At 35.7% G+C, this 26,295-nt stretch overlaps 1 protein-coding gene across 1 annotated transcript in view; it reads right to left on the bottom strand.

Moving 5' to 3' along the window:
- The window catches only part of LOC121725733 (protein neuralized), a 57,204-nt gene that overhangs the window by 26,452 nt on the left and 4,457 nt on the right, over positions 1 to 26,295 (bottom strand). The window lies entirely within an intron of this gene.

Here is a 26,295-nt window from a genome sequence, read left to right as displayed (position 1 = left end):
ATTCTTAAATTTACGAAGTCAGTTTTTGAGAATTTTAATTTTGATGCAATGAGTTTTAGCAGTTTTAAATAACCACGATTAGTCCAAAAACAACTAAGGCACAGGATGTGAATGATACACCTAATAAAAAAATTCTAATGAAGTAGAACAGGCTGGAGCATTACGTCACTCAAAGGGTTAAAGGTTAACTCACTAATTAAGTAGACCTTAATCGTTTTAACTTGTTATACTTATGTTACGGGCCTCGCGGACAGAGAGATATCATTAGTCTTGCAGAAGTAGCTATTTAACTACAGACGAAAGAGGGGAAGAGTACTGCAAAGGGACCAAGTCAATTTAATGACGTTAAATACACGCAGGCAGTATCATGAAAATAATTTTGGTCAAGTAGAAGTGGGTCGATTCTCCGACCTCCGTGGAAGCAGATGGTTCGCACAACCAATAGGTTAATAGGCATTTGGTCTGGAAATGTCGTAGAACTCGATTCAAGGGTGTGCAGCAGGTGATTCTTGTGGCATTATTTATTAACTTTCATGACGTGTAGCGTGTTTCAGAATTGCAAGGGAGAAACTCTCGTATGTTGAGGTAATATTAAGGGCGATTAGGAGTCCACTTCAATTATACCTTATGCGACTGTCGATTAATTAGCAATGCTGCTAACGACCAGTTCAAACAATAGACAAGTGCGGTGCGACAGTAATAACTCGCAAAGTTCACGACAATTAACTTCAAATACCTATCATTAAAAAGTCTGACCTTTTGTACGAGAACATTTCATACTTTATAGGAAAATTGTAAATGTATTTGTAGCAATATGAAGCATTTTTTAATACCATCCCTTTTGTTAGCCCTTATAATAATTGTGCACAGGTGTTATTGAAAATTTGGAAAACAGAGTACGGGAAAATTTGCGTGACAACTAACGGCCGTTCCCAATATTTGATCTATGTCTGGTTTTGCCCTACTAGAGATAGCTCACAATTGACATCTATACTTACTAATATTATAAAGAGGTAAACTTTGTTTGTTTGTTTAATTGTAATAGCTATTTGACCGAGCTTCGCTCGGTATTCGATAGAACACGAATAAAATGACATTTTCTAAAAATGATTCCTAGCTAGATCGACTTATCGCCCCCGAAACCCCCTATATACTAAATTTCATGAAAATCGTTGGCGCCGATTCCGAGATTCCAATTATATATACAATAATTGCTCGTATAAAGATATAAGATGAATAAGCTCAAAAACTACTGGACCGATTTTAAAAATTCTTTCACCATTCGAAAGCTACATTATTTACGAGTAACATAGGCTACTTTTTATTTTGGAAAATATAGGGTTCCGTAAGATATTTTAGTTTTTCGGAAACAACCAGAAAATTTGCTTATTTTGCGTACGCTGCTTACACTATAAAAGATAGAACCGTACAATGTTCGAAGTAAATGTAGATCTTATAAGTATCTACAAAAATGTCCGCGACACACTATACCTATCTATGTCAAGTGAGGCACAACAACCTTTTTTTTATTTAAAAATCTTTATCTTGATTTTTTTTTACTACATTTAAACGCATTTATTTTACTCATGCTAATGATCCTTATCAAAATAAATTATTTCATCACTAAGTACATTTTATAAAGATAATATTTGGTCTTTGAATGATTAAAATTGGACGTTTGGTTTAGAAGTTATGGCGAAATTAAAATATTAGGATAGTGGGCGTCACCAAGGCGAGGGTGCGCGTGCGGGAGGAAGACAATATGTGCAGTGTGCAGCCTGCGTATAATAATGACTGCGTCGTCTATGTTAGTGTCGGTGTCTGTGAATTGACCTTCCGACCTGGCAATCATTTTGCTGACCGAGTCTTTCCTGGGTAAGCTTTTTGCAGCGGGCGGAGCCGCGGGCGACCGCTCGCTATATAATAATGAATATAAATCAAAACTGCTAATTGCTGAATCTATTTATATTTTACTTGCTGTTGCCCGCGACTTCGTCCGCGTGGACTTTATAGTTGTTCCCTTACATCGATTGAGTCGCTTACGCGAAAATCAGAAAAGTATATTGTGTGGGAGCCGCACTTTTTCCGGGACAAAAACATTCCTTGTCCCAGATTCAAATTAGTATCCTTATTTTCCTGTTCTGAGGTATCTCCAATCTCCATTCCAAATTTAATCAAAATTGATTAAATAGTTTAGGCGAGAATCATAAAAGTTTATTGTGCGGGAACCGTACATTTTCCGGTATAAAAAGTATCCCTTGTCCTTTCCCGAGACTTATTGCCATACTAAATTTCATCAAAATAGATTGAATAGTTTAGACTTCAGGCGATAATCACAAAGTTTATTGTGCGGGAACCGTACATTTTCCGGGACAAAATTAGTATTCCTTGTCCTTTCTCGAGACTCAAAGTATCTCCACACCAAATTCCATCAAAATAGATTGAATAGTTTCGCGCAAATCATATAAGTATATTGTGCAGTAAACAGTTATTTTTGCGAGACAAAATGTATCCTATGTTCTTTTTCGGGACTCAAAGTATCTTTATACCAAATTTCAGCAAAATGGGTCCAGCCGTTTACGCGTGATGTCGTGACCACGCGAAACGTTTCGCGCAGCTTCGCCCGCGTAAATTAGATATTTCACAGACAAATTAGTCCACAAAAAGTATCCTATGATCCTTCACGTGGTCTACTTCTTACCTGTGCCAAATAACAGAAAAAATTCTCCAGTAGTTCGTGAGATAAGCCCTTTCAAATAATTTGCCCAGTTTTTTTCCACATTTTCCTCTATTTCTTCGCTGCTTTTAGTCTGAGCGTGATAAAATATAACCTATAGCCTTTCTCGATAAACGGGCTATCTAACACTGAAAGAAGTTTTCAAATCGGACCAGTAGTTCCTAAGATTAGCGCGTTCAAATAAGCCCTTTCAAATAATTTCCCCAATTTTTTCCACATTTTTCTCTATTTCTTCGCTCTCATTAGTCTTAGCGTGATAAAATATAGCCTATAGCCTTTCTCAATAAATGGGCTATCTAACACTGAAATAATTTTTTAAATCAGACTAGTAGTTCCTGAGATTAGCGCGTTCAAATAAGCCATTTCAAATAATTTCTCCCGTTTTTTCCATACTTTCCTCTATTTCTTCTCTCCTATTAGTCTTAGCGCAATAAAGTATAGCCTATAGCTTTCCTCGATAAATAGGCTATCTAACACTGAAAGAATTTTTCAAATCGGACCAGTAGTTCCTGAGATTAGCGCGTTCTAATAAGCCCTTTCAAATAATTTCCTCCCGTTTTTTCCACACTTTCCTCTATTTCTTCGCTCCTATTAGTATTAGCGTGATAAAATATAGCCTATAGCCTTCCTCGATAAATGGGCTATCTAACACTGAAAGAATTTTTCAAATCGGACCAGTAGTTCCTGAGATTAGCGCGTTCAAACGAACAAACATATAATATTAGTATAGATACCCGTGCGAAGCCGGGGCGGGTCGCTAGTAAAATATATGTATCTAATGTCTAATGTGAGCTATTCCTATCTCTAGTAGGGCAAAACCAGAGATAGTAGATCAAATATTGGGAACGGCCGTAACACGATATGAGTGAAAAATTCAAATAAGTATACTGATGTAGCTGCTATTACTAAAGGCAGGGAATTTCTTCCTCGCTTCTAGGTTATCTTAGATACTTCAGCTGCTGAGGGATCCCAATACGGCATGGGCATTATTTTTGGCCAAAATTAAAAAATGTAGGGCATAAGATCAAGGGACCAGGACGGACCAAGAATACCTGAGGAATTTCTTAAGGAGTGAAGGCGGGTTTGAGGAAATAACTAAGAATACGGGTGTAAGTCTCCGTAAATCTAGTGGATCTTGAGTCCTCAAAAGTATCTATTGCGTTGTATATAAGTACGTTACTATGAAATTACTCTTGAAAACCTATTGAAAACCGATAAAATTCATAAGCACAGAAATAAATTTTATACTGATATTACTTTCTTGTTTCTAGGATTTATATTAGAAGCACCCTAATTTATACTGTGCGATTAACTTTTGGTTAACTTTCACAGTATTATGTGGATCTGGGTAAAGTTGGCGTTACCGAGTCGGCGCATTGGCATTTGACAGATGCGCGCAAACACCTTGCGCGGAGGCTGCGCGCGCGCCGGCCGCGGGCCGACCGACGCCTCCATCTGCCTGGATTAGGCAGGTTCAACAACCTCTCAATACCCCTTTGACAATGACATTTAGCTGAATGGACTTGCCAAAAACTCGAGGGGATGCTTTCTTTCATTTCGACAAAGGTGACGAAATGAAATGAATAATAATTGCTGTGATATAAGTAGTTTTTATTATTCGTAGGATATACCTAAGTATGTAATTACAATTTTCTTTATTTTATCATTCATATTATTTTTAATTTTATAGTGTGTACACTGTACAGTGTAAGTAACATAATATTAATATGTTCCTTTTTTATCGAACAGACTCAGAAATTGGAATTTATATAATGACTGGATTACTGCCTGGAGGGTCTGGAAATCTTAATAATATTTAAGGCCTGTTTCACCACTTCCTGATAAGTGCCGAATAGGCTATCCACTACTTAACTTGATAGATGAAGTATGGAGAATCTGTCAAAAAGCTGTGAATGTTGATTTTATTACAAGCACATCTTACTAATATTATAATGGCGAAAGTTTGTGAGTATGGATGTGTACGAATATGTGGATGTGTGGATGTATGGATGTGTGGATGTGTGGATGTGTGGATGTATGGATGTATGGATGTATGGATGTGTGGATGTGTGGATGTATGAATATTTGTTACTCTTTCACGCAAAAACTACTGAATGGATTTTAATGAAACTTTACAATAATATGTATAGCTTAACACCGGGTCAGCTAGTAATACATAAAATATACAAATGAGTAAGTATTTGTGAATATTTTAAGTGCCTACTTGTTGCCATTATTAATATCGAACAAAACAGTCAAAATCCTGTTTGTTGTATAGAAGCCCGCGGTTAATTATTAATTTAACTTTGATTTTAGTACTTGTTATAACGGCGACAGAAATATGTACATTATAATTTGTGAAATTTTAAACTAACTGCTAGGGCAGATCTTGGGATACAGCCTGGAGACAGACAGACGGACAGACATCGAAGTCTTATCAAATCAGCCTATATTCGTCCACTGCTGGACATGGCCAACATGGGCCCGCAACTTAAGAGCGCACCTGACCCTAACTTGACTACCTACATACTTAAACCTAGATCTCAAAATCTGTAAGAAAAATGATTTTTTGACAAAAGTAACTTCAGTTCATGAACATTAACGGCCGTTCCCAATATTTGATCTATAGGCCTGGATATACTGACACAAAATTCTTGGTCATTTGTACCAGTATGGCGGTTTTACAGGGGTACAATTACGTAAAGGCAAAACGGAAAATGATGGTCATAGCGCTCGCACTGGCAGCCCAAACGCGTAGGCGTTAATCGAACGTGTCGGATAAATAACGAGTATCGAACGATTTGTTCCACAAAAATGCTTGTATTTTCCGATAGTCGAAAAAAAATAAGTAGGCGAAAGCGTAATGCCGTTTATTTTAATAAAAAAATTGAACCATTTGTACCATTCTAATTTTTGCATAGCTAATTATCGTCGAGTAGCCATTCACGAAAATCACCTTGCCATACTTTTCCGACAGCGCCCAATGGCCGCCATACTACTGCAAAGGTGTAATTTTTTTTTTTTCACCAAACGATTCGACGATGATTAGCTATGCAAAAATTAGCCTGGTACAAATGGTTCATTTTTTTATTAAAATTAACGTATTCGCGTCGGTATGGCGGGCTGTAAGCCGCACCCGACAAGTATGGCATTACGCTTTCGCCTACTTATTTTTTTTCGACTATCTGAAAATATAAGCATTTTTGTGGAACAAATCGTTTGACACTCGTTATTTATCCGACACGTTCGATTAACGCCCACGCGTTTGGGCTGCCAGTGCGAGCGCTATGACCATCATTTTCCTTTTTGCCTTTACGTAATTATACCCCTGTAAAACCGCCATACTGGTACAAATGACCAAGAATTTTGTGTCAGTATCTCCAGGCCTATCTGGTTTTGCCCTACTAGAGATAGGAATAGCTCACATTAGACATTAGAGACATATATTTTATGTCAATTGTGAGCTATTCCTATCTCTAGTAGGGCAGAACCAGAGATAGATCAAATATTGGGAACGGCCGTAAATGCTCAAGACGAAAACACGATTACTGAAAAAATGCTTGATAGTTTCTTTTCTACAAAAAACCTTGTTTTAGACACATTTATGCTTGGATCTTCGAAGTTTGCTGTCTTTTCTTTAATATTTTTGATATCTCAAAAGGCATTGATAAAACCTAAATTTTCTCAAAACACTTTTTTCATAATCATTATAGTTCGTCTTTTATTCAAGTAAAACTAACTTGGCGATGATTCCGCGCCGTCCTTTTTCACCTGGCATATGAAAGACGGGCGTGATTGTGAAGAGAGAGCTCTATAATAGCTTCATGAAGGTCGAAGTCTTAGTAATATTATATTAGTGAAAAGTGACGATCATAAGAATGATTGTATATAACTGTTATACCAAAATGTGCCACCACTTTTGAAGCAAATAAAGAATAAGAATGTCCCGTTTTACCCTTCAGTAAACTATGTAACTCCTTCAGCGCTGATACTTATGCTGATAGTGAACTCTGTATAAGGGACACAAACGCATCCTAAAGTATTATGTATCACTTTTTTGTTACACTCTCGTACCTATATGGTACGACTGTAACATTAAGTTGACAACGGGGAAGAACATAGGTTACATTTAACAATTATAGACATCACTGATCATCTGCCAGAGGCAAAATAAGGTCACCGATGTAGAGCAGCAAATGGAGATACGCTGATGATGAAGATGATGATGATGGCTTTTATCAAGAAGATAACACAGAATGGACTGAACTAAAGTAGTAAATAATTATTTAAATAATAATTATATTCCTCTCATCGCGCAAGTTTCTTACGTCGCGGCCGGTTCTTCTCGCCAGGTTAGTTCCCGAACCTGTGGTAGGTCAACACGTAGGACATTCTGATAGTAACTGCTGCAAAATTCTGGATTAAAACATTTTTATTGCATTTGTAACACAATCTCTTGATGTCAACACCAGATGCATTTCCGCACGCGGCGGATGTACGGAGGCGCCGCGCTGTCAAAAAAAATTACAAATGTAATAACTTCGACGCGTGCGCATCACACCTTGATAATCTCTATTTGTAATGAGAATCTCAATTTCAAATGTAACGGTACCGAAAAAAATACAAAAGCTGTGCTTCATTATTATTTACTTTATATGCTTTTGTACAGCTGCGGTAGAGAACCAAGATAATACGACGAAATGGGCAAAACTATTTATTATGTCACTTTTATTATTCTCTATAAATATAAATGACATTTAATTAACAGTACATTTATAAAGTTTGTTTTAATTTATTTTTTGTTTTAAGTATTATTTATTTCTAATTTAAAAACAAATGTTTCCGATTTTTTATTTCCGAACGATACAGTTTTAGCCTGTTGTTATTTGCTGGTGTTGTTGGTTAAACATGGCGCTCGAGAAATTGCCAATTGGCTAGATCGTCTTCGTTGAATGCGACCCAGGTTTTCGATGAAGTCGAATATCATAATGTGCGGGCAAGACGTAGCATATTGTTAACTAGATGACTGTGACATAATTAATGCATGTCCATATTTTATTTATTTACGCTATGTTCAAAATTCCACTTTCTCCAGGTGTAATGAATTTATGAAACCATAGAAATTACGCGCATTTAAAGATGGCGTATTGTAGGCGCGCGCCCCTCGCGTGCCGTCGTGACAGATGTTCCATTTTTTTTAATTTCATAATGTCGAAGACCGTCCTTGTTCGGGCTCGCGAAATGTATTCGCCAGCCGGCTTTTGTTTTATTTACAACCATTTCGATATTAATAGTATTTCAAACGTTTATGATGAACAATTACTAGACGTTTCACATTCTGCGCGACTCCACCCCCGTAAATAAGGATTTTGACGGGAAACGTACATTTTCCCAAAAAAAATTGCGTATGTCACCGTCCATGCGATCTCTATATCTGTGCAAAATAACATAAAAATCAGTCTAGTAGCTCCTCAGATTAACGCGTTCAAATAATTTTCCCCGTTTTCCGCACATTTTCCTCTGACTCTTCGCTCTTATTGGTCGCAGCCGGCAGCGTGATGTTATACAGTGTGTTTGGTCACGAACTAGCGATATTTTAAGAGGATACACCAGTGCAGGGGCTAGAGAAATGAAAAAAAAGTACGTGTAATATCTATAGCTGTCTCCCTTACCTCAAGCCTATACCGCAGAACGCGATAGAGACAACTGCAGAAAATCAACGATTCGTTGTCCCCTGATTCCTTCTCCAAAACTTAACCGATTTAAGTACTTTTTTCATTAAAGATTAAAGAAAGGCTTGAGCTGTGTTCATATATATATTTTTTTAATATTCTAGCCAAATCGGTTTTCCGGATGTTTGGACACCAGTGGAAAATCTGGCCATTTTTTTGGGTTTTTGAACGTTCATATCTTATTTAATAATTAAAATATGAAAAAAAAGAAAACATAGGGACATTGTATTAGTGGCCGTAAATATTCAGGAAAAAAATTATAACTCTACTAGCATTATCCAGGGAGGAAACAGGGGACAACGTTTGTATGGAAACAAGGGCGGAAACTTAAGCACGCGTGCGTCCTTCATAGAGTTAGAAGATTTGGTTCTATCGACTATCAATATTAGAATGTAGGTCTGATAAAGCAAAAATTACTAATAAGAGTTAAGGTGCTCCCTCACCGGGAGCATTCGCTTGTACTGTAACGACTAACGTTATAGAGTCGAGCATTACATCAGTCATGAGGGAGGAGAACCGAGCATTACAAGGTGTAACATTAAATATATTGATACATCTTGTTACATCAATGCTAATTGCTACCTGACAGTGAAGTTAACTTGCTAGTTGCTATGTAATGCTCAAAGTCGAATCTATGTTACTTACATTTAATATGCGAATGCGAATGCTCCCGGTGAGGGAAGCACCTTTAGAAAAAAGACTGAAAAAACATTGTTAGAATAATGGAGTTGGGGCAGGGGGCTCGAGTATACAAGAGTCGAATCTATAATGTTACATTACATGCGGATGCTCACGATGTGCCCCGACCCGCTCCGGCACGCGCCGACAAAGTGTGCGCGAACCTTTAAAGAGCAAAAGGTTAAAGGACGGTCAGACTAGACGGACAGACATCGAAGTCTCAGTCATAGGGTTCCGTTTTTACCCTTTGGATACGGAACCCTAAAAACATTGTTAGAATAATGGAGTTGGGGCTCAAGTATGCAAGAGGTTTATATAGGAAAGGAAATTGGGAATCGTTACATAAGTTTCTTTAGTTCTATGTGGTTGGCTCTTTGCAAGGTTGCATGGCATGATACAATGATCAAGTCTGTTGGCAGGATGTCATGCAGGCGCGGTCGCAGCCTAAAGTTTTGGAGCGGGTCACTCACTAGTCACTACACTAAAAATTTATCGCTGTTATAGGATAACTAGAAAGGGTGGTCATGTCCCCAGTGACAACCCCCACCCCCCTTCGGACCGCGCCTGATGTACGTGCTGGTCTCCAGGGCTAAATCGAACAATCGACTAAATCGGTCTTTAAGAGGATACACCAGGTGTGAGAGAAATTGAAAATAGGTATTTGAAAATGTATTGCTATCTCACCAATCTCAAGTCTCCCACCGCAGAGCGATAGAGACAACACGACAAAAGTTCTAATAAAAGAACAGAAAATCTTCGATTCGTTGTCCGCTGATTCCTTCTCCAAAACTTAACCGATTTAAGTACTTTTTTCATTAAGAATTAAAACAAGGCTTGAGTTGTGTTCCTATGTTTTATTTTTTTGTATATTTTAGCCAGTTTTGTTTTCTGGGTGTTTGAACACAGAGGAAAATCTTGCCATTTTTTTGGGTTTTTGGACGATCTTATCTATTTTAATAATAAAATTATGAAAAGAAGAAAACATAGGGACATGCTAATAGTAGCCATAGATATTCAGGAAAAAAATCATAACTCTACCGGCATCATCCAGGGAGGAAACAGGGGACAGCGTTTGTATGGAAAAACGGCGGTGTGGACTCCTCTTAAGGACCCCGATTACCGGAGCACTAATGTGTAATCACAATGAAGATCAGTTAAATTTATTTTTCTAAGTATTGTTTGAAAATCTTAAATTGCACATTAGTGCTATATATATATATATATATATATATATATATATATATATATATATATATATATATATATATATATATATATATATATATATATATATATATATATATATATATATATATATATTTCCACCCCGGAGTTGATATTGCGTCCTACATGGCGGTTTTTACCGATGATATTGCGTCCGACTGACTTGTTGCATCCTGTATACGGACGCAAGATTGACCATCTCTCAAATTCAGCCAGAAGTAGTGTTAAGGTTAGTACAATGGCTGGGTGAAATATTGGCATGGACGTTGTTTTGTCACCGGAGTGCTTTTCGGCGTATTTCTTAGTTCCGCTATTTGGCGCGCGAATTTTGGAGGTCGCTACTGTGCGCCGTATATCGGTGGCGTATATTCGATACTTTGTTTACGTATAACACGCCGATAATGTGGATTCCTGTATATATTAAAGTTTTTATCAATTCTAATGTGTGATTTAATTACGTCCCACAAAACGACATCGTCCCAGAGGAGACGCGGGGGTGACAGAGGCGAGGGGGCGGAGTTCGCACGCGACATGCAAGGGCATGTTTTTGTTTATATTTTTTGCCGGCCAGCGCGGACGTAATGACGCTTGTGGTATAAATATTGTGTAGTGGGGCGAATATTTGAGAGAGACTAAATTCATGTCTTCAAAGTTGGGTTCACAACGCCTTCGTAAATTTGATGTAACATTACACATTTCAATGTCTAATTAACTTACAAAAATGCTGCTAAAACTATTTGAAAGTAGAGTTAATATTTCAAAAGTTATTATAAAAAAAAGTACCAAATTATGAAATTTTTGCGTGTAGTTTCGATACTGCCGCTTACAATTTATTATTTATAAAAAAAAATGAGCTAGAAAGGATTAAAAATTTAATGTTAATTTGAAGATAAAGAAGAGAAGAATCCGATACCAACAAATAACACATCAACTTACATTAAATAACTAAAAATTATATTTTTAAAATGTTCATAAAATTCGCGTCATTGTCCTGCGCATTGTTTGTTTTGAATGCCTTGCCGATATACTCAACGTGACGGGTTGAAACCTATTTTGCGATAAAATCTGCTGGCTCACTTTATTTGATCGCAGTGCTTTGGTGTGGATAGAGGTCTTCGTTTTATGCTCTCTCTCTCTCTCTTTGAAATACGTTCTACAAAAATTTCCAAATAAGACGTCATTTACATTTCTCGACTGTGCCAACATTTGTCTGTTTTTCACTACTTTTTTTATACCAAGTTATAAAGGCCCGCAACATTTCTAAGTTCTTAATAATTTTCTTTATATCAATACTTAATTATAAACGAATTTAGTGAATTCCTCATTTTCCTGAACGTCTTTTTCCTGAATAGCCCTAAAAACATAATGACGATCATTCAGAATAATGATCAAATCTGTAACTGTATTTCAGGAAAACAGGAACAAATATATCGAATCGATGCAATGTCGATATTACAATTAGGTAGTTATTTGACACATTTTCGAAAAATAGTAGTAGAATAGTAAGAAAAGTAGTAAAAATGTTATCTACACTTCAATATTATAAAGCAGGAGAGGTTGTTTGTTTGTTTGAACGCGTTAATCTCAGGGACTACTAGTCCGATTTGAAAAATTCTTTCAGTGTTAGATAGCCCTTTTATCGAGGAAGGCTATAAGCAATATTTTATCACGCTAAGAATAATAGAAGCGAAGAAATAGAGGAAAATGTGGAAAAAACGGAGGGAAATTATTTGAAAGGGCTTATTTGAACGCGCTTATCTCAGGAACTACTGGTCCGATTTGAAAAATTCTTTCAGTGTTAGATTGTCGTGTCAATGGTTGTCGTGATTGATGTAGATCGTTTTTTTTAAAAGAAGTGATTTTAAAAACTATTTTAAAGACAAAATAAAATGGCCTTGGCCGTCGACCCATTTTGTAATACAAAAAAAATGTTTTAATTGTGGTGCGACGACCAAGAATAATATCAATACTATTACAAATAATTTTGTTCTACCTATGAAACGAAATAACATAAAATCGCTTTATAAATCTTCATTTTTCTGGTGCAGCATATTTATTTACAAATAAATATGCAATTTACGATCATTATCCTGACGTCCAGTGTCCTGTTTGTTGTTGAACTGTTTATATACTTACCTGTCTAAAAGTATTTTGGATCGATTGTATTAACTACTATGTCCCTACCTACATACCTACGTATATGATTTTCTTTGATAAGTACTTACCTATTGTATATTTTAAACAAAAGCCCATCAGTGACTGAGTTTAGACTGCGAATTGGGTTGGGACTAATGTATTTTTAAATATCTATACTTACTAATATTGTAGAGACGAAATATTTAATCGTTTGCTTATTACTATTTAACTTACGAGTTACGAGACTACTGAACCAATTTAAATAATTCTTTCGCTATTAGAAAGCCACGGTAATGAGAAAATAGCCCAAACAAGTGCATCGAAACTCAACGTCAAGTGGTTACCGGGTCATGGGCTAGGCTGTACACTGTACAGTGTTCTGAGATTTTTTTTTAATCTTGACTTTCTTCATTCATAAATCGACACCCTTGACAAGATTTATAGTAATTGTGATGGCATACTTATAATAATAATAATGTACTTTTATTCAGCTCGATAACATAAAAACCTTAATCTAGACAATTACAACATGCAAATTATTTTATTTTCAATGGTTTTTTATATTAGAATGTTAAGATCGCAACCGGCAGCTTAGCTAGGTTACAGTATAACCTGTGTTAAAGCCACCGGACCCTTTCCCAACTACTGATCGCATATCGCTGATTTTACATTTCAGGCAATTAAAATTAGATTACAAATCAAATCAATGTTTAAAATTAATCAAACTTGATACAATAAACGGGGGCGGTGGTTACTCGCGTCCGTAGGAATTACCTTTTACTACCCTACACGTGTCCCCCGGGTGGTGCTAAACGAGTAACAACGCCGAGTCTCAGGCGGCGGATATGATAACCTGACTCCTAGGCAGTAGTGGCCTTGAGGACTAAATACCCTCTAAAAGTCTAGCGCGGAAAGCAACGGGAAACTACCGCGACTATAATCCCAAGAAAACCACCATGATTAAGAACGCCACCAGAGATAATATGATGTCATGCGACCCGACTAACGCTCGGCGCCAGCTTGGTTCCGGGCCGACTGGTGTGAAATTGGCTACCGGCTGCAGTTGGAAACATAACATCTTACTCTAGCAAACTAACACCCAAGGGAAGGGCAATAACAATAGGAACCTGGAATGTCCGTGGACTTTTAAGGCCAGGAAAAATCGAAGTTGTTGAAGCGGAGATGGAGCGCTATAATCTGGCTATACTAGGATTGAGTGAGACCCATGTCAAAGATAACGGATACCACATCACACCTGAAGGAAATATGGTAATCTACTCTGACAGGCAAGACAATAGTTTTAGTGGTGTGGGCTTCATAGTTGCTAGCTGGCTACGAGACAAGGTATTGGGGTATAATACCATCAACAATAGAATTATATCCTTAAAAATTTCAGCCCATCCACACCCAATTAACTTTGTACAGGTCTATGCGCCGACCACTGCAGCCACCGAAGAAGAAATGGAGGAATTTTACCACGAGCTAGAATTAACCTGCAAAGCGTTACCAAAGAAGGAATGTACTATCATCCTGGGAGACTTTAATGCTAAGATAGGGCACACTGATAATGATCAACACCTAAGGAATGTTATTGGGGAATACGGCTTAGGAGCCCGCAACAGTCGAGGTGAGATGTTGTTAGAGTTTTGCATTGAAAAAGGACTATTCGTAACTAACACGGTATATAAACAACATCCAAGACGCTTATGGACATGGCGATCGCCAACAGGTCATAAAAATCAGATTGACTTCATATTAATCAGCAGCAGATGGAAGTCGTGCATAACTCTCTCAAAGACTTTTCCGGGTGCAGATTGTGGCAGCGACCATCAGCTGTTAATAGCTCAATACAGAGTCCGCCTCAAAGTAGTTTCAAAGCCTCCACCATCCAAAAATATTCTTCTAACACAAGAAGCGAAAGCTTTTGAGGACACACTACAAACTCGACTGGACAGTGAAACGTATTGCCCATTTGACTCAGCCAATACATCATGGAATCAGCTTAAGGCCGCATTAGAAGAGACAACTAGAACAATCACAAATGGACGGAAAGTAAAACACCCTAGATCTGAGTGGATGACCACTTGGGAGGCAATCGCACAAAGAAAGGCTCTAAAGACTGGAGGAATTCGTTCAAAGGAAGAACAACAGCGATACTCTGAACTTGACTCACTAGTACAGCGTCTCTGTAGACATGACAAGAATGCATATATCAATTCTATATGTAGAGATATACAAACACACTCTGATACCCTACATCCAAGAGACATGTTCCAAAAGGTAAAAATTCTCACACGGGAACGAAAATCAAAATCTTGGAACATAGAAGATGAAAAGGGTAACCTGATTTTAGACAAGAACCAAGTGATGACAAGATGGAGGAACTACTGCCAAGACCTGTACAAATATGACGCTGATGAACCTGACACTAGATTAGATTTTACAGATAAAGAACCCGACATCGTTCTCCATGAAGTAGAAGCAGCTATAAATAAGCTCAAAACAAAAGCTTGCGGTGGAGATGGTATACAGGCACAAGTGCTTAAGAGCTTGGGTAAGTGTGGAATCAGAGTAATGCATTCAATATGTCTTAAAGTATGGAGAACAGGACAGTGGCCAGACGATTGGACAGAATCTCTCGTGATACCACTACATAAGAAAGGGTCGACTAAAAAGTGTGGAAATTATCGGACCATCTCACTAATTTCACATGCCAGTAAGATTCTTCTCCATGTTATAAACAACAGATTGGCACACTATATAACTAGACAGATATCCAAATAGCAGGCGGGATTCGTAAAGGGCAGGGGTACCCGAGAACAAATCCTAAACATCCGTCAGCTGATAGAAAAGAGCAGAGAATTCAATGTCCCAATAGTACTCTGTTTTGTGAATTACGCTAAGGCCTTTGACTGCATCGTCTGGTCCAAAATGCTGGAGGTGATGAGAGAGTTGGGCGTCCCCGATCATCTCATATTTTTGGTACAAAACCTCTATCTAGAAGGTCGATCAAGGGTGCGATTAGACAATGATCTGTCAGAGCCGTTTGCTACAGAGCGTGGTGTCAGACAGGGTTGCATCCTCTCTCCACAGCTGTTCAACCTCGTAGGCGAATATATAATGCGTCGAGTGTTGGAAGATTGGGAGGATGGTATTAAAATTAACGGATACCTTCTCAACAACCTAAGGTTCGCTGACGACACCACGCTTATAAGTACTTGCGAAGTGAAACTTGCTGAACTTCTAGCGCGGCTCGAAAAGATTAGTCGAGACTTTGGCCTCCAAATCAATCGCAATAAAACCAAACTGATGTACGTCGATAAGCTGAACCAAATACAAAAGACATCCTTACTACAAGATCTCCAACCCGTAGAGGAGTTTGTCTACCTGGGATCGTTGATTAGCAACAATGGTAACTGCGAGAGGGAGGTTGTCCGACGGGCTCAGATGGCTAAATTTGCGGTTGGGCGCTTAGAAAAGATATGGAAGAATAAGAACATCTATCGTAGCATAAAAATAACACTAATGCGTTCCCTAATCTTTTCAATATTTTTATATGCCTCCGAGACATGGACACTAAAAGCACGTACTCGAGCTAAGATTGACGCTTTTGAAATGTGGTGCTGGCGTAAAATGCTCGGCATCCCTTGGACCGCACACCGGACCAACACGTCTATACTTCAGCAACTCAAAATTACCACCCGCCTGTCCACGCTTTGTCTACAACGATCACTTGCCTTTTTTGGCCACATAGCCCGCCGGGAGCCTAATAATCTTGAGAGTCTCATACTAGCTGGGCAATTAGAGGGGAAAAGAGGCAGAGGCAGAGTGGCTACACGATGGACAGACGCGATTGTCAAGGCTGCTGACTGCACGTTCCAGGAGGCATTTCATCAGGCCAAAAATAGAGACAAGTGGAGAGCCCTATTCCAAAAAGCAAATTTTGGTGGTCACGTCCCTCAGCCATGAGGATAAGAAGAAGATACAATAAACAATACAAAAAACGATCGAAACGATCTACATCAATCACGACAACCATGATTGACTATGACTATCACAGCACAGAACGCAACGTCGCGTCGTGTTTGCTTACGCGCGCGCGTTAACCAACTACTTACGAAAAAATTTATTATTATTGTGAACTTGTATTATAATCAAATACCGTCCTCTTTTTGTACAAAACAAATAAACAGAAATAATAGGTACTATTATAGATAATAACCATAATTTAAATTTACAAACAAAGTATATATATTGTTGTGTAATTTTTGTGTAGTTGTGTAATTTTTTGAGATTTTGGACTGTTTTATCTTATTTTTGATAGGTACGTTAATAATTTTTTAAACGTTTTTATTTTTCTTTTCGACGCCTAAAGGGCCTTTTTTTGAGACTTTGTACTGATAGGTATGTCTGATATGTGATTCTTCAGGTTAATATTTTTCTAAGCATTTTTGTTTTATTTTTTTTAACGCCTAAACGGCTAATAACGAATTTCAATTTGTTAAATTTTATCAACTTGTCACGTGGGCAGAGCCACGATTGAAAACTAGTATTGCTTACATACACAAGTTAACTATAGTCAATGTCACAGTAAATTAGCTTCTCAACTGGTCGTTCTTAAAATTGTTAATTTCTTAAATTACTTTTATGTTCCTATTTCGGTGTATTTGATTTGTCCGACACTTTGATTATTATGACTATGGGTTTATTATTGTACCTACTTGATTTTAAACAATAAAACTTAAAAATATCTACTACCGAAACAATTGTTTTATTTTGTGTTCATACTTAAGTTCAGAAGAAACACGCTCACATAAATAAAATGATCATATCTATCATAATTATTCTTAATATTTTTTAGTTAGCCTAGCGGACTTACCTGATTATAATTTAAAATTTAATTAATCTATGTAATATAGGGATAACTTGTTTTTAATGTCTGTTATGTACTCCAAGTTATAGAAATAAGTATTTCATTTTAATCGACTTCATAAAGAGTGATGATTCTCTATTTATACATACATATCGTCACTCCTGTCCCTCATTGGGGTAGACAGAGACCACATCACGCAATGAATTTATTGGGATCTATTATATAGGTACCTATGTATGTATCGATATAACATATAAGGTTAGGAGGAAGCAACAAACTCAACAGTTTATGGCGTACATAAAAAAATAATATACGGTACCGATATAATCTCAAATATAGTAAGGAGTCATTTAATTAGTAGAATGCATGGAATTAATATAGTACAATATACGGTATCAATATAACCATACATTTAAATGGATGTAGGAAAAACGATTAAATGCATGGAACGAATACAAAAATATACAATGTGTCACATGATTTCCATCGAGAACGGAAGCAAAAAACCAGCGAGAATTATTTCAAATTGAATATCTAATTTTCGTACGTAAACAAAATTTCTCGTCGACAATAGAATTCACATGACAGCAATGTAACTATATTCGCACGAATAACAATTAAAAAGTCATTGGGAATGGTAGACGCCATAGGGTTCGACTTTGAAAAGACGCAACAAGTCTTCGGCGATTTAAATATATATATATATATATATATATATATATATATATATATATATATATATATATATATATATATATATATATATATATATATATATATATATATATATATATATATTAATATTTCGCAAATTGTTTCAAAATAAACAAAAATATCTAAGTACAGTTTGATTCCCATATTTTTCCAACAAAATCGCATAGCAACAAGCAGGCTCTCAACATGTGCACGCTTTCGAATTCCTTTCAAAATGTCATTTATAATTTCAACCTTATTTCTTCTACAACTGAGTTTGCTCACTTTTTTCTTAACCAGCTGATATTCAGCTGTCGCGCATTTCAGTACAAAGAGTGGGAGCATTTTTTAAAAATAGGCTCTATCCTTATGTGCTAAAGGCTAAATTCCTTTAAAATATCAACATCAATATTATAATTATCAAGAATAGGGATAGAATTATAGGTTTAAGAACAATTAGATACATTCTCGTTAAACATATTCATAATAATTATTAATTATTTTCCTTGCGATCTTGTTACAACGCAATTTTATTTTGTTTTAAGTTATACCATAGATAATACAATATAATATTATACCTATACGCTCATTTTGGGTAACTTTGACTTGCGGTTTAACTTTGAACAATACATTATGGTATTGTTCAAAGTTAAATCGTGGTTGAAAGTTACCCAAAATGACTGTACTGGTTATACAACCATTTCTTGCATCTACGTGCATGTTTTGATTAAAAATATTGTAATCCCTATCTATATCATATATGTAACAGGAGGCTTTTTGAGTCCTAATAATGAAAAGCTGGTGTTAAGCAAATTTAGTAGCTACATACTTTTGATACAATAAAAATAAAAATAAAGAGATACATACAGCCGAACGTATTACCTCCTCCTTTTTGGAAGTCGGTCAAAAATAATAAATTTCAATTGCAAGTGTAAACTCAACAATAGAAAAGACATAACTGGTCGATCATATGATTTTGTATACGTAGGGCCTTTCACCATTGTGCCTTAACATCAGCTGATTTGAAAAAAGTACATCCTTTGCATAATCGAAACTATTCAAAGTATTGCGCATTGTACAACTTCGAATTTAAACTGCTAGATTAACTTTAGACCATGTTCACGTAGCACTAAAGTTTAAATTGCTACGACAAGTTGCAAGTCCATTTCGCAAACACGTGCGTCCAGAAAAAAAATAAAAGAATAACAGGTAGTTGAAGCTCCAGCTGATCCTCAGCTGTTCGATAAAACATTTCGATGTAAAAGGCGATATTTATTACAAATGCTATTCGAAATGCACCCTAATTGTCTACTCAAACTCAAACTCAAAATTTTTTATTCAGAATAAATTTTTTCAAATATTCTCTGAACGTCGGGGCTACACAGATGCCTACCACCGGTTCGGGAACTAACCCGGCGAGAAGAACCGGCGTAAGAAACTCGCACGGGGCCATCTTTTTCTAAAAAGATGGAAAATTACAAAAAATATATTATAAAATAACAGTGTCATTATGACTAAATAAAATACAACGAATGTACAATTATTATACATATTATAATGAAACAGCTCTGCAGGGGGCGACCTTATTCCCATGGCGTACTATCATTCATGAAATCAGTAACTTTATAGTACGCTTTGGTACACAAACGTTCTTTAACAACTTTTTTAAATCTATTAATTGAGAGATTTTGAACGCTTTCTGGGATCTTATTATAAAGGCGTATACATTGACCTTTAAAAGAATTTTTGACTTTAGTAAGTCTAGTCACCGGAATTTCAAGCTTATGTTTATTACGAGTATTTCTCCCATGGGTATCACATTTTTTCGTGAATTGATATATATTCTTTTTAACATATAATACATTTGATAGGACATATTGAGAAGCAACAGTTAAGATTCCAGTTTCCTTAAATTTTTCTCTAAGTGAAGTATTACGGGCCAACTTGTAGATTGCCCGCACAGCTCGCTTCTGCAGCACAAAAATTGTATTTATATCTGCAGCATTGCCCCACAGCAAAATGCCGTAGGACATAATACTATGAAAGTAACTAAAATACACTAGACGTGCTGTTGTTTCATCTGAAAATTGTCTAATCTTATTTACTGCACATGCTGCTGAACTGAGTCTGTCGGCCAACCCAGCAATATGAGGGCCCCACTGAAGCTTGGAGTCTAGTGTAATACCTAAAAATACAGCTGTATCCACTAGCTCCATAACATCACCATTTAAAAGCACATTGGTTTCCGTTTGCCTTACATTGGGCAATTTGAATTTAATACATTTTGTTTTTTTACTATTAAGTAAAAGATTATTAACACTAAACCAATGTACAATCTTTGAGAGAGCATTATTTACTTCGTCATAACACGCATTAAGCCGTTTGACATTGAATGTAAGAGATGTATCATCAGCAAATAATACTATCCCATGTTTATCTTTAATTAAGAATGGCAGGTCATTTATATAAATAAGAAACAGGAAGGGTCCTAATATAGACCCCTGTGGGACCCCCATTTCAATTTTTGCACCAGCAGATTTTTTACCATTTATCTCAACCCTCTGAGTTCTATTTGACAAGTACGATTTTAGGAGGGCGAGTGCTGTGCCTTTTATGCCATAGTGACAGAGTTTCCTGACCAATGTTTTGTGTTGCACGCAATCAAAGGCCTTTGAGAGATCGCAAAAAACTCCTAGAGCATCCTGCGACGTCTCCCAGGCATTAAAAATACTACTGATCAATTCAACGCCTGCGTCTGTAGTAGACCGTCCCTTTGTAAATCCAAATTGTTTATTATGTAAAATATTATTTATATTAAAGTGCGTTAGTAATTGATTCAGTATTATCTTTTCATAAATTTTACTCAATGTCGGTAAAATAGATATAGGTCGGAAATTAGACGGGTCCAACTTACTACCAGATTTAAACTGCTAAAGTTCATAACAATTTTATGATAATTTTCTTTGAGACCTTTTACTTTCACAAAAAAATTCAAGACACTACTAATTTGAATTCTAAAGTTGTAATAATAATAAAAACCTACGGGTTTTTTGCTTTACTCCTGAAACAGCCAAACTCAACCATATAGCGTGTTACAATAGGTTCCCTTTTCGAAGAAATTTACTAAAGAATGGTGTTTGACTAGACTAACATTTCATAGTAAATTTTACTTTATTTTTGCGTTCAGAAGGTTTAAAATATACATTTGGGACATTTTTGGTAGATATTTATATCCATGGGAACCAGAACTTCTATGAAAGTTTCCAAGCCTTGGTCTATTGTATTTTTCTCTTGGACTTAACAAATTACATTGATGTGCCTATATTTTTAAAATGTTAATAATCTTAAATACTATCATAGGGTTGCAGTAATGTATTTCATTGATATGACAATTCTCAAAAAGCAAAAGTAAATTACACTTTGATAATAAGAAAAAAGAAATGGGAACAAATATAATGACCACCAAAAAATGCACTGATACCCTAAACTTGATTACCAAAAAAAGATATAGAACACCAAAAAAATAAAGTCTAAAATTGCAATACTACCAGCTATTTTAGTCATGACAACACTTCAAATTGTAATCGAACACCAAATATAGTAAATGATCACCAAATATAGTAAATGACCACCAAATATAGTAAATGATCACCAAATCCTTGTGAGCAAATCTATGCGATATTTCTGTCCAAATAAATAACTACGATTGACAAAACATGTAAGCATATTATTTACAAAATAGTCGGCCAAGTGTGAGTCGGACATGGAGGGTTCCGTACCGTTATAGAACAAAATTAGACCTAAAATTGTGTTTTTGTATGGTAGCCCCTTTTAAATTATTTATATATATATATATATATATATATATATATATATATATATATATATATATATATATATATATATATATATATATATATATATATATATATATATTTATTGAAGTTAACATAATATAATCGAGGCCTTTGCGAAAATATCAACGTGCCTACCGGTTGCTATTATTGATATCGAGCAAAAAAGGCCAAAAAAATAACGATTGTTGTATGGGAATGGAAATAATTATTTTATTTTGTTTTACTACTGGTTGTTATAGTGGCAACAGATAATATACACAATCTGTGAAATTTTTAGAAGTCTAGCTGGAGCGGTTCTTGAGATATAGCCTAGGCCCTAGACACAGTATAGCAATATTAGTCCTAGAGAAAGACAGACGGACGGACAGACGGACAGACATCGAAGTCTCAGTAATAGAGGTTTACTCAGACTTCGATGACGAACCGTTTTTAGGGTTCCGTACCCAAAGGGTACAAACGGGACTCTTTTACTAAGACTTCGATGTCTGTCTGTCCGTCTATCTGTCTTCTTCTCTTAAATAGGATATTTGCTAAATAAAAATATATTTGGTTAAAATTTTACATTAAAATGCTAACGTATAATGTTGGTGATCGTTTACTACTTTTGGTTTAAGTAACAATGATTTATTTGGAGTCATTTTGCATAAATAGGATAGCGAGATAATAAATCTTTGGTGATCATTTTACATTAAAATGCTAGTATAATGTTGGTGATCATTTACTAATTTTGGTGATCATTTTACTTTAAAATGCTAGTATAATGTTGGTGATCATTTACTAAGTTTAGTGATCATTTACTTATTTTGGTGATCATTTACTATTTTTGGCTTTAAGATGTTAAATCTTTGGTTATCATTTTACATTAAAATGGTGGTCTGTATTTTGGTGATCTTTTACTATTTTTGTCTGTGAAATGTTACTATTTCTGGTGATCAGTTAATTATAAGCCAAAAGAAATTAACATCAGAAGCCGATGATATAGGGGAATCCTTTATGCCCTAAATTATTCATAGCAGTACTTGCATGGGCGTACCCAGGTTCTGGGCCAGGGGGGCGCAAATTACCCAGGTTCTGGTGCCAGGGGGGGGCAAATCACCCAGGTTCTGGGCCAGGGGGGGGCAAATCAGATTTTTCATAAGCTAGGTGTTTATAAAGAATAAAAAATTAATAATTTTTAGTTGTAAAAATATTGTATTGCAAACAAATGGCAAAAATTCGTTCTTAATTTTTAATTTTTATAGATAAAAGTACTAGATAATATACTTCGTAGGAACGTCAACATGATCCAGGGAGGGGCAGCTGCCCCCCCCCTGCCCCCCCCTCGGTACGCCCATGAGTACTTGAAGCGGTGTTGTTCTCCAATGTTGTCTAAAAATTATGTGAAAAAGCCGAATAAGAAAGAGAAGTAGGAAAAATAATTAGAAAGAGAAGTAGAAAAAAAAAATAATGATGGGAGGATGTTATTAGTGTGACTGGTATAGGATCCACAGAATACCAGGGATCGCGGTGCCTATACCGTGATCAACTGATCACAGCCTGAATGGAATCCTTTTCGACAATCTTTTCGCATCGCACAGTTACATCAGGGTACATAGTCCATCTTTAATAATAATAAGTCTCTTATATTGTTAGTATTTTTTGTCTTTTTTTTTTAGTTTCCCTGGTTTTGTTTTTTTTGTACCTTGTATCTGTGTAATATGTGTATTTAAGTGTTGTGTGATGTGAATGTTTGTTGAATAAAAGTTTATTATTATTATTATGGTTCAAATGAAAAAAAAATAACGAAAGAAAGAAAAAGAGGGCATTGGAGAAGAAAGCAAACCTTACTAATAATAATATCTTTCATTTAGGTTAAAAATAAAATATTAAACCTAAATGAAAGAATCTTTTATATTGTAATAATGTGTGAGGACAGGAACACTAATTGTAGTATCTTAATATGTAATATAGCGACCCGCCCCGGCTTCGCACGGGTATAAAATAAATTAAGTATGGCCTAAGTCACTGAAAAAATGATTAAAATCGATTTAGTAGTTTGATTTTAAATAATTTATATTAATTACTACCCGTGGCCCGCATTGGTCGGTACTGCCGCAAAAGCTACTTACGTCCCGCAATTTTTAAATCTGTAATATCTTCGAAAATATTCATTTAAAATTAAAATCGTAATAATTATGCTGTAAAGGGACATAATCAATAATGTATTTAAAGTATTTAATTGAATAAGGATTATTGCCGTATTGGTTAAAATCGCTTCGAAAATTAGCCATTATTTGAAGTTAAAAGTAAATGACAAAAAAATATGTTATTGTGGGATATATCCATAAGAGATATACTTATACGTGGGAGAGCCATGCTTCGGCACGAATTGGCCGGCTCGACCGGAGAAATACCACATTCTCACAGAAAACCGGCGTGAAACATCGCATACGCTGTGTTTCGCCGAGTGAGTTTACCGGAGGCCCAATCCCCTAACCTGTTCCCTTCCCTACCCACCCCTATTCCCTTCCCTTCCCATCCCTGCCCTCCCCTATTACCCTATTCCCTCTTAAAAGGCCGAGAACGCACCTGCAGCTCTTCTGATGCTGCGAGTGTCCATGGGCGACGGAAGTTGCTTTCCACCAGGTGACCCGTTTGCTCGTTTGCCCCCTTATTTCATAAAAAAAATATGATATACCATCGCGGAGTTTTCTGTAGACCTTTTCAATGTGTACAATGCGCACCCCTGCATTGGTACTTGTACTATTATCTATTCTGTGGCATTGGTAGCGCCCACTTCGAAACGGGCGTAAATCGCAATATTTAAATTTCGCCATAACTTCTAAACCAAACGTCCAATTTTAATCATTCAAAGAGCAAATATAATCTACATAAACTGTACTTAGTGATGAAATTATTTATTTTGATAAGGATTATTGGCATGAGTGAAATAAATGCGTTTAAATGTAGTCCAAAAAAAATCAAGATTTTTAAATAAAAAAATGGTTTTTGTGCCTCACTTGACATAGATAGGTATATTGTGTCGCGGACATTTTTGTAGATATTTATAAGACCTACATTTACTTAGAATATTGTATAGTTCTATCTTTTATAGTTTAGGCAGCGTACGCAAAATAAGTAAATTTTCTGGTTGTTTCCGAAAAAATGAAATATCTTACGGAACCCTATATTCTCCAAAATAAAAAGTAGCCTATGTTACTCGTAAAAAATGTAGCTTTCGAATGGTGAAAGAATTTTTAAAATCGGTCCAGTAGTTTTTGAGCCTATTCATTACAATTAAACAAACAAACAAACAAAGTTTACCTCTTTATAATATTAGTATAGAAGTATAGATGTATTATGTATGATCTAAATTCTAAATCAAGTCAAACCAATTTTATTCAGTTAATTTTTTTTTATTTTAACTTGCAAGAAGAACCAGGGTATAAATAGTAATTTCTTTGTAGGAAACATAAGGATTTTGTTGCAGTCCATCCTATTTCCAGTTTTGGCTACATTTTAGTGGCCATGATCACAGGAAAAGACTAAGATGACAGATATATTGCTAATTATTGTTGTTTAATTTGCTCTGTGAATGTCAAGCAACATAATGCTCTTATTACCGCCCTAGACGAGCAATTTTATTGTGTACTTACTAGAATTTTTTTGAGTGTTATACACTCACTAGCACAAAATATTTTATAATTATTTAAACATCTTGCCCTCAACTACTTCAAGGTTCTGAATAATATGTTTATTTTACTACAATATGAACTATGAATTTTAAATCATCATCAATCATCAATAATTTTATTTAAGTACATAAAATATTTGTGGGGTTTTAGGGTCATATAAGTATTTATATTATTAGTTATAAATAGCTGATCCAGCAAACATTGTTCACCAAAATACAGACCACCAATTTAATGTAAAATGATAACCAAAAATTTAACATCTTAAAACCAAAAATTGTAAATGATCACCAAAATAAGTAAAATGATCACCAAAATTAGTGAATGATCACCAACATTATACTAGCATTTTAAAGTAAAATGATCACCAACATTATACTAGCATTTTAATGTAAAATGATCACCAAAGATTTATTATCTCGCTATCCTATTTATGCAAAATGACTTCAAATGAATCATAGTTCCTTAAACCAAAAGTAGTAAACGATCACCAACATTATACGTTAGCATTTTAATGTAAAATTATTTTATACTAAATTTTTATACTTTTAACCGTTTCCGTGCGGATGTCACCGATAGGCATCATGGGTAGCTTTTCTGTATGGCGGGTGACGCCCGAGAGGAGATAAAATGTTTGTGTAAACTATGATGAAATTACATTTTTCAGAGGTTTCCCCTCAATGAAAGTGGCTTT

Source organism: Aricia agestis, chromosome 3 (genome assembly GCF_905147365.1).
Source record: "Aricia agestis chromosome 3, ilAriAges1.1, whole genome shotgun sequence".
Taxonomy (NCBI): Eukaryota; Metazoa; Arthropoda; class Insecta; order Lepidoptera; family Lycaenidae; genus Aricia; species Aricia agestis.
This window is presented reverse-complemented; position numbering and strand designations above follow the sequence as displayed.